Consider the following 11,590-nt stretch of genomic DNA (forward strand, 5'->3'; position numbering starts at 1 on the left):
ATGAAAAAAGAGCGACTTTTAAGAGGCGTTATCTCGGGCGACCATCTCATGATAAAATGATCGGGTCACCGATACTGGGATTTTCAAGTGCGCTTGTCGTGATTCTTTTTGCTCTCTTTTTTGTTCTTCTTCCTCCTCCTCCTCCTCAGGTGGAAAGGAAAGCAGACCACTGATTTACCTCTCGTGTTCTTAATGTCTATAAAGAACAGATTGCAGTGCCCGTGGTAATCAGAAATCGACCAAATAAGCGCCGCCATGAATAAGTTTTATTCGCTGGGAAATGCGTGACATCATCAGAGCAAAATCGTGGTAAGTATTTATTGGCTCTGGTCCACTGTGGCAGTCGGTTTGCAAAATGGCTCATTTTATAGAGAGGGGATTAAAATGCTACGAACATTCCATACCTGGCTTGATCAAGCTGTCCTACGCTACATTAAGAGGAAACAAAAAAGTCCGTTGAAGACCACAAATATTGCCAACCCCAAGGCCCAGTTCTCAGAAAAATAGCAAAGTTGTCCCCATCAAGAAGCATTCAGACCGTTTGGTGATGAAATTGATTGATTTATCATCACTCTGCAAGACGAATTTGTATATTACAAACTTTTTCAAATATTAGACACCCGATTTATATTTATATTTACATAGATAAATAGATATATGAGAGTCATCTATATATATTTATGTGTGTGTGTGTGTATGAGTGTTTGCATGTATGTATATTGATGCTTATTTTAGCTTTTGTTTTTATGCCTATGTGTTGACTTTTGAGAATGTCGAATTGTAGAGGGTTGTTCATGAAGAAATCATTTATAATATAAATTATCTGGAGACTCTTTTCCAGTTGGTGGCAAAAATATATATATTTTTTTATTAATACCCTGTCTTCGACAACGTAAGATATAAGGTCAGGTTTACATAAAACATTAATGAAAAAATCCCACTTGACAATGACCGGACCACCCGAGGGACAATATATATCCTTTATCACTTTCGCCTCTCGTCCTGTTCTTAACCTTAAGTATTTTCTTCCTGTTCTTCTCTTTGTCTTCATCTTGGAGCAAGTGACTGGCGAACTGATAAAAGATTCCTGGCCGCAGATAGTATCGCGCACAAGTGTCAGAATCCGATTGCACATCGTTAAGCTGGGTGGAGGAGGAGGAGGAGGAGGAGGAGGAGGGCCTCTGTACGGATTATCCTTGAGGAGGGGCCTTGCATAGTCTTCATTCTTTGCTTCCTTCTTGAGCATTATATATCTTCATATCTCGACTCTCATACTGTGCTTGTGAGAGACTGATTGTTGAGTGTGTCCTTTTAAATGTCTTATTATACAGTTTTCATGACGAACCAATGAAAGCAAATGTATCCGGGTCACCGCAAAATATATTGAAAACATGATATATACTATTATCATGGTTTTAATATTTTTGCGCAACTACCTCCTATCAGCTTAATCACAGGTCTCAATACATACTTGAATATACGCATACATACATATATATATATATATATATATATATATATATATATATATATATATATATATATATATTTATACCGTTCATGATATCAAAAGCATCGCCTATGTTTTCTAATCAAGTATTTCCGTAAACATAGAATGCTTTTATACATGCCGCGCTTTTGACAAATACGAATCCGTATCTCAATCATCAATCGCCGCTCATATTATTTTTTGCCTCTCGTATGACATCACTTGTTCCCTTAGCGATGTGACAAACATACCAGGATTGGTATGGGCATTCTGTAAATACCTGGACAACTTCATTATCATTTTCTGTGTATGTATGTGCGTCTGTGTGTGTTTGTGTACGGGCACGAGCTTTCTAAATATCTGCAGGAGTTCTTTGCGAATCTCTCTCTCTCTCTCTCTCTCTCTCTCTCTCTCTCTCTATGTATAAGATCATTCTCCATTATCTTGTTGCCACGATTCTCTCTCTCTCTCTCTCTCTCTCTCTCTCTCTCTCTCTCCATTTATATTTGGAATAAATTTATTGTTCGCATTGGTATTATCTATCTCTCTCTCTCTTGATGTGTAAGATCATTGTCCATTTTCTCGTTGCTACGATTCGCTCTCTCTCTCTCTCTCTCTCTCTCTCTCTCTATGTATAAGATCATTGTCCATTATCTTGTTGCCACGATTCTCTCTCTCTCTCTCTCTCTCTCTCTCTCTCTCTCTCTCTCAAGAAGCATTGTCCCTTCCACGCTTCCACACAAGCTCCCATTCTGTGAGGTCGGGTGAACCATTATTTCCAGCCGTTAAGTTCCTTCTCCGTGAGATTTCGAGGCGATTCGTTCGTGTCTCTGTCTCCCTTTCTCTCATTTATTAAGGCTCTAAATTGTCTTAAATTAATGGAACTACGCTTAGTTGCGCCGTTCTCCTTTGCTTTTTTTTTTTTTTCTTCTTTTGCTAGTACGATACTTGTTTCCATGTCGCGTGGTTTCTGTTGACTTGAATTGTAGTATAACTATATAAATTTTTAGATATACACACACACACACACATACACACACACACACACACACACACACACACACACACATATATATATATATATATATATATATATATATTATATATATATATATAAATATTAAAACCAGGGCTTGAATGAAGAGCATCTTTATTTGCGACTAGTTTCGGAGATTTACTTTCCTCCGTCATCGGCAATCTATAATGAAATATATTTACAATTAAAATCAATGACGTAATATAAGTTACACATTAAAACAAAGCAAAATAAGATAAAATTACATAATTATTATAAGTTACATTAAAGATTAACGAAGCAAAATAAAATATATTACCACAATTACAAGACATAATAACCTAAACTCGCAGCAAAATCTTAAAATATAGAGAAATACATTGTTTGTTGTCAAAGAGAGCAGAAAAAACCTAAAAATCTAAAAAAACACAGCAATTCAACAGACCTTTCATTATTACAAAGAGAGGGTTTATCTCTTATGGTATATAGAGACTCAACCACTCCGAGCTCCATTGCGTTGGTTTTGCAAGTAAGGACTGAAAAGGAATCTACATTGATAGGATGGTCATATTTTTCAGAGTGTTGACGAATGGCACTAAATGGTGGTTTGCTTAATGGCCTATTTGTCCTAACAGATCTTCCGAGATGTTCGAAGATGCGAACCCTGAACTGTCGTTTAGATTTTCCAATGTACATTGCACTACAGCAATGACACTTATACTTATACACAATAGCTGACTGGCAGTTCAGTTGGTATCACATCCTTGAACCTGAAGAATTTTTGTAATGTAGATTTAGGCTTAAATATTACTCGAATGTTTACTTGTGGGTAGAATTCATGCAAAAGTTTGGTTACTCTTTTTTTAACATTAAAGGACCTATTTCCAAGAAACGTGATGGGAAAATACATAACTGCTCTGTTGACAGTGACAGTTGTAGGTTTTGGAAGTAATAATTTTTGAAGCTCCTTTCCTATATACGTATCAGTAAAACTTTTGCTAAAACCGTTCAAAAATAAGCACTGCTTGATGAAATTAAACTCTAGGTTCATATTAACATAATTTGAATATATATAAAAGCCCTCGATGTTAGGTCGTAATCAAATTTCTCTTGAACTGAACAGGAATAAATGAGGACATTTTGGTGGTCAAACCCGTGAAAGTCGGTTTCCTATAAACAGATGTGATAAATCCGTTTTCACTGTGGCTGATTAGTATATCAAGAAAGGCCAGCTTTCCTTCTGCCTCGGTTTCTGAAGTGAATTCGATATTGCTGTGCTTTGAGTTCAAATATTCTAAAAACAGTGAAATGTGGTTACTAGATCTAAAGATTAAGAATGTGTCATCGACATATCGCCTGTACATCAGAGGTTTGAAATCTTCGGGACATTCATTCAACCATTCCTCTTCATAATGAGCTAGGAAAGCATTGGCTAGTGTTGGTCCTAATGGGTTACCTGTTTATATACCTCCTTGTTAAACATAAAAAAGCAATCACTTACAGCTAGTGATAACAACTGATGAAACTGTTGTTTAGAAAACTTTTCAATTTTATCGGCATCTTTAAACAAATCGTTAACACATATGTCAATTGTTTCCTAGCTCATTATGAAGAGGAATGGTTGAATGAATGTCCCGAAGATTTCAAACCTCTGATGTACAGGCGATATGTCGATGACACATTCTTAATCTTTAGATCTAGTAACCACATTTCACTGTTTTTAGAATATTTGAACTCAAAGCACAGCAATATCGAATTCACTTCAGAAACCGAGGCAGAAGGAAAGCTGGCCTTTCTTGATATACTAATCAGCCACAGTGAAAACGGATTTATCACATCTGTTTATAGGAAACCGACTTTCACGGGTTTGACCACCAAAATGTCCTCATTTATTCCTGTTCAGTTCAAGAGAAATTTGATTACGACCTTAACATCGAGGGCTTTTAATATATATTCAAATTATGTTAATATGAACCTAGAGTTTAATTTCATCAAGCAGTGCTTATTTTTGAACGGTTTTAGCAAAAGTTTTACTGATACGTATATAGGAAAGGAGCTTCAAAAATTATTACTTCCAAAACCTACAACTGTCACTGTCAACAGAGCAGTTATGTATTTTCCCATCACGTTTCTTGGAAATAGGTCCTTTAATGTTAAAAAAAGAGTAACCAAACTTTTGCATGAATTCTACCCACAAGTAAACATTCGAGTAATATTTAAGCCTAAATCTACATTACAAAAATTCTTCAGGTTCAAGGATGTGATACCAACTGAACTGCAGTCAGCTATTGTGTATAAGTATAAGTGTCATTGCTGTAGTGCAATGTACATTGGAAAATCTAAACGACAGTTCAGGGTTCGCATCTTCGAACATCTCGGAAGATCTGTTAGGACAAATAGGCCATTAAGCAAACCACCATTTAGTGCCATTCGTCAACACTCTGAAAAATATGACCATCCTATCAATGTAGATTCCTTTTCAGTCCTTACTTGCAAAACCAACGCAATGGAGCTCGGAGTGGTTGAGTCTCTATATACCATAAGAGATAAACCCTCTCTTTGTAATAATGAAAGGTCTGTTGAATTGCTGTGTTTTTAGATTTTTAGGTTTTTTCTGCTCTCTTTGACAACAAACAATGTATTTCTCTATATTTTAAGATTTTGCTGCGAGTTTAGGTTATTATGTCTTGTAATTGTGTAATTTTATATTTTATTTTGCTTCGTTAATTTTAATGTAACTTATAATAATTATGTAATTTTATCTTATTTTGCTTTGTTTTAATGTAACTTATATTACGTCATTGATTTTAATTGTAAATAATATTTCATTATAGATTGCCCGATGACGGAGGAAAGTAAATCTCCGAAACTAGTCGCAAATAAAGATGCTCTTCATTCAAGCCCTGGTTTTTTAATATTTATTATTCGTCTCCGATTTCCACGGAACTCTTCTATTGCTGATATATATATATTACATATATATATATATATATATATATATATATATTATATATATATATATATATATATTTGTATATATATATATATATATATATATTATATATATATATATATTATATATAGATGTGTGTGTGTGAATATGTAAGTGTATATATAATTGTATATATACATATATGTGTATGTGTTTGTGAGTATGTATGTAGCCTATGTATGTGTGTGAGAGAGAGAGAGAGTGAGAGAGAGTCTATTTATGCCTAACCCTTTCTTCAGTGTACTGAACGTTAATTTTTTCGAATAATGACGTCCATTATTATATCCAGATTGTTTAATGATAAATAACTTTTTGTCATTTTTATGGATGAGGAATTATATGTTATTTGCAGGAAAATAAACATGCACGTATGATTTGTGAGGAATTAAATGAGTGGTATTCATCCAGAATGAATTTAGTGTGTTTTCAGTCTAACGAATTTAGCTCTTTGGTGCTTTTAGAGAGTGATGTTCATGGTAATGAAGTTGGCAGACTCGGCTTGTGTTAATGGTGGAATTCTTTTAGGTGTCTCTTTTCACTGTTGATTGAGAATCCAGGCAACTGAATACAAAATTCAGCAAAGCTTTTCTTCATTGTTATATGTATTCAACTTTCATGAATGGCATAAATGAAATATACTTTAATGAATTTTTTTATTTCAATAAAAAGCTTTATCGATCTTTAATGTAAATATACGTGAATATTTCACGTTCCTTTGGGTGTCCCTTTTTTTTCTTTCTTTCTTTTTTGTCATTTAAGATTTTTTATAGAATCATTATTATTTCTGTATATTCATGTCGTCATTTCTAACTGCTGTTTAAACAAACGAAAGTAGTTTTCTCAGCTGATAGAGTATAGAGTAGCAATTTCTTATTGGGTTGGCAGATTGTCAGAAGTCTGTATTAAAGGAAAATAAGATTAAAAACACACACACAAATTTTACGGAGATGCACGAATTCTATTTCGTGGAAACATTGATCGTCACTTAGGAGAGAGATAATTTTGAAAATATACATTATTGTTTTTTCATGAAGAAAGATAATTGAAGAAATACATTGTTGTTTTTTCTTGAAATTAATAAAACACTAGGCGAGATAAAATTGAGTATTTGTTTTATCATCATAATCTGCTTAAGAATAAAGAAACATCGATACAAACGTCAAATTCCTTCAGAAATGCATAAAAGTCACCTCGGTAATATATGATAAAATTTTAAGTTAAAATGGAGAGAGGAAAATAAAATATCATTCATCTCGATATAAAGACTTTGCTTATAATATTAATTGATCCAGTCTGTGCCCTTTTAAAATTGCAAGTTGGAAATAGGATTTAGAAACAGTGGAATGAAAGTGTTAAAATATCGGCCATTGAAATCAGAAAGCATTGTATCTGGAACGTCGCCCTTTTACAGCCACCTTCCAGGCACCCTGGAATCCCGCACACACAGAAGCTGAAGCCGAGAGCATCCCATTGCGATTCTTAGCACAGAGCATTCACGGGCTCCCAAAGGACTTTGTTGTCAAAATAGCCCTCGAGCCCCACAATTAAGGTTCATTAGATGGTTTTGTATGGTTAATTCCGAGATTGTTTTTTGCAGCTGCAGGTCGTTTGTCCACGTCGTTTTCATGCAGCGCTGGCTGGTTGTTTAATCTTCGGGTAGAAGTCTCTTGTTCTCCAGCCACGACTCCCTCCACTTCTTCTTCTTCTTCTTCTTCTTCTTCTTCTACCTCTACTTCTCTTTTCCTAGACCCGGCCGGAGGGCCTGGTTGTCACTGGAAGTTCAGCGCGAGATGTAACATGTCGACTTTTCCCGACGTTTTTTGGGTTACGTCGAATTACCATGGTAATGAATAGTCTTTCCGAGATGGATAGAGATGGATGTGCCCTTGCTACTCGATGCCCTATAGCAAGGTGGCTATTCGAGGGTGCTAGTGCCGAAACACAGGCCTCTTTTGATGAGAGGACCCATAGGTTTTCGGTGGTGGGGTTCACAGCGAAAGCTCTATAAGGTGACGTAGCGAAAAGTCTTCGGTAGTTGTACTCATATGATGCAGCCGAATTAACAATAAATGCTTCTTTGCTCGCCCCTCTCAATCCCCTTGAGTTCACGGCACATGTACTGTAAAGGGAAATAAGACGTTATACTTTTTTTTTGCGCTTTAGTGCTCTCATTAGACATAAAATGTGTAAATATATACACAATTATATGTGTATTGTAAATATATAATTAACGCAATAAAGAGAGTAAAGAAGGTATAACGTGTGTATATGCATACATATATATGATTTTATATATATGTAATATACATATATATATATATAATATATATATATACATATATATATATATATATATATATATATATATATATATATATAATATATATATATGCACATATAAACTGTGTATTTATATACAGTAAATATTTATATGATCATATATATATACATATATATTTATATTTATACCCACACACATGAATATATATATATATATATATATATATATATATATATATATATATATATATATATATATATATATATATAATATTATATATTATATATATTATATTATATTATATAGCACCTCTGGAAGTTGTAGTAAGTCAAAGCTGGTTGAATGGTGCAGTGATGTCTCACGTTTGCTTGACCCGTGAATCAAGCCTTGTGTACTGGCCACCAGTCCATCGAGGTCTATAAGGATAAGAAGAAAAGTGTTATGGGGTTAGCAACATCACTTCTTAAGAATTGGTGAAAAACCGATTCGCCGTACCCTTCAGGCGTCAAGCGCTCTGGAAGAGACTCATATAGTAACGATAATTTTGTATATGCATATGTACACATTTGTGGTCGGACGAGGCGAGAATAAACATCGCGAAAGTACTGGGTACGGATCCTCTCACTGTTATTGCTATGTGGTTATCCTTAAACTGATCACGTGCAGTCCTGTGGTTTTCAATATATATATATATATATATAATATATAGATATATATATTATATATATGATATATATATGTATTATATTCATATATATGTAGAATCTACTGGTCATTTTTACCAGATGCATATGAAATTGTAATAGCCACAATGCCTTCAGAAATTGGAGCTCAAAGCTTTGTAGTGACAAACGTATCCGAAAAAAAAAGAGCAAAGAATTTGAGAAGTTAAGAGGGCATTGTGGCTATTGCAATTTCATTATATATATATATATATATATATATATATATATATATATATATATATATATATATATATATATATACCTATATATATTCACAAATATTGAGCCACAAATTTAGTTTAATATCCAATTCAGTAACCTCGGGAATATCTTACATCCAAGGGGAATTATGAATGGTAATTCTCTTTGGTATAGTTTATTTTCGAGGTATAGTGAACTGGATATCAAACGAAATTTATGGCTTAATATTTATGATAAAAAATGTCCATTTGTAAGTGGCAAAAATTTGTTCCTGCAGGTCACTGGTTACCGACCTGTACCTACGAGCACGAAACCACATTTCTCTGCCAGTGGTAGAAACAGCTGTGGGCATTTTCCTTTCTACACATATATATATATATATATATATATATATATATATATATATATATATATATATATATGCATATATATATATATATATATATTGGGTAAGTGACCAAAATTTGTTCCTGCTGGTCACTAGTTACGGACCTGTACCTTAGAGAACGAAACCACATTTTTCTACCAGTGGTAGAAACAGCTGTCGGCATTTTCCTTTATATATATATATATATATATATATATATATATATATATATATATATATATATATATATATATATATATATATATATATATATATATATATATATATATATATATTAATCAGAAATTAACATGCACGTTATTTATTTTTCACATTTTCATTCTAACAAATAATTAATAAATATCCTAATCTAAAATTCGTGTGTCTTTAACTCAGCGCGAAGCACCTTTTTCAGACCTTTTTGGGCTCTGCCATAGACCTTTCTTAAACCCCCACCCCCACAGCAACAACAGCAACAACGAAGTAGCTTGTAGGCTTACTCCCCGAGCAAGCGAACATTAATCAATCTATGTTGCTGCTTTTGACCAGCCAGCGAATAAGCCACCTGTACAACTTAGGTTTATTGGCCATTTGTAATGCGATCTCAGCCAAAAGAGTTCATAAATGATTTCCATCACAATACGTAGGTTTTTATTCATTTTAAAAAGGCTTTTCAAATACCACAAGAATTAAAAGGAGATAGGTTCAGATTACCTTTGTTCTTATTTAATATGTGTGACTTAGCTGTTTTATTTACGCAATTACATTGGATTAGGTATTAACCCGCTACGAAGGTAGTGAAAAACCATTCCATTTTTAGTGAAAAATGAAAGTTTACATTTCGCAAGGAATCCAAGAGTGTGTTTTGTTGGATAAATATTCCTTCATTAAGAAGAATTAAGTGTAGTTATATATATATATATATATATATATATATATATATATATATATATATATATATATATATATTTGTGTGTATGTCTTCGGAGTTCATTGTTAAATGCCATCTCCTTGATTTCACTACATAAAAATGCAAATTAACGTTGAGATTTTTTATTGTCTTTCTTGCGCCTTCTCCCTTCCCTGCCATCATTCACGCCTTTGAAACCCTCCCGTTTTTATCTGACGATTAATTGTCAGATGCAATCTCTGCTTTGAGTGTCTATCGTAATTGTGCATGCTTCTTTTAATTACTCCTTATCGATTTTGGCCTTTTGTTAACCCCTCCCACATTTTCACCTAACTCGACCCAATCGCTTGTTTGGCGTCTAGTAATGGTAGCTGGTAATTGGGTGTCTTAATCATCCATTGGGGGATAAGCGAACCAACCGAATACTTACACCCGAAAATAGGCTGCCTTGGGTTTCGGGCGATAGCAATTTCGCATTCAAATACGCGCCTTTATCTGCTCAGGTCAGGTCCGAAGCTAACCACCGTAACAAGGTAATTAGAAAGCAGCCCCGTCATTCATCACCAGTCGCTCCTCTTCAATTTGCTTGTTTGGCTATCTGTTGCCCACCTCGCTCACTCCCAGGTCTCAAATAACGATTCCGATGCCGCCGCTGCCAGGGAGTTTTTTTTTTTTTTTTTTTTTTTTTTTTTTTTTGGCCCCTCCTGGTGCCTGTATCTTGTTTTAGATTCAGTTTGAAATGTAAAAGAATCTGTCCTATTGATTATCAGATGCGTAGTAATCTTCTTGATATTCCTGGCGTATTTTCCATCAAAAATAACAGCGGTGTTATAGCAATTTTACATTGCGTCGAATTTACAATACTGAAGTATTATATATACAACGCAAGAGTATGTTATGTTGCTCAACCTTATGGAGTTTCAGAATTTGATGGGCTAAAGATGGAGTTCATTACCCGTAGACTCCCTGTTACGCTTTGTGGACAAATACTATATGAAAACTGTTTCATATAGTGTGCTTTTTGATGGACAGAAAAATAAATTCCTTTTATTTGTAAGGTTTTTCTATGTCAAGGAATGCATTGTGTTTTTTTAGGACAATTATTTTCACGGAGGGTGGAGATTCCCTCTTACAATATTTCTATTACAATCTTTCTCACTGAAAGGGGACTATTTTTGTATCGTCAAGTAATGCAACAATAAGGGAAAATATAGTGTTTTGAAATAAAATAAAATAAATTTTCATTTTATATATATTTGTTTTTATTATTTTTATTTTTATTAATGGGACATTTTGTGCTGCTTCATATTAAATGGCTAACATTTTCACTACCAGTGAAAGCTTATTCAATATTAGACTTCAAGATTTTGTCCTATACAGTATTAATTTGATAATGGGGGAAGATCTCATGGTCTTTATCGAATTCCATGATGTTTTATTTTTTCTTTTCATTTGCCCTAATGATATCATGTTATGGAGGAAATTCACTTGCTCAGTACCAAGGGTCCCATGTCTCCACCAAAATTAGTTTCTCCGAGTCATATACTACGTAAACGAGGAAGAATTTACAATCAACAATGGGCCTATAATTATCTGTATGTCAGAAGACA

Source organism: Macrobrachium nipponense, chromosome 43 (assembly GCF_015104395.2).
Source record: "Macrobrachium nipponense isolate FS-2020 chromosome 43, ASM1510439v2, whole genome shotgun sequence".
NCBI classification, from domain to species: Eukaryota; Metazoa; Arthropoda; class Malacostraca; order Decapoda; family Palaemonidae; genus Macrobrachium; species Macrobrachium nipponense.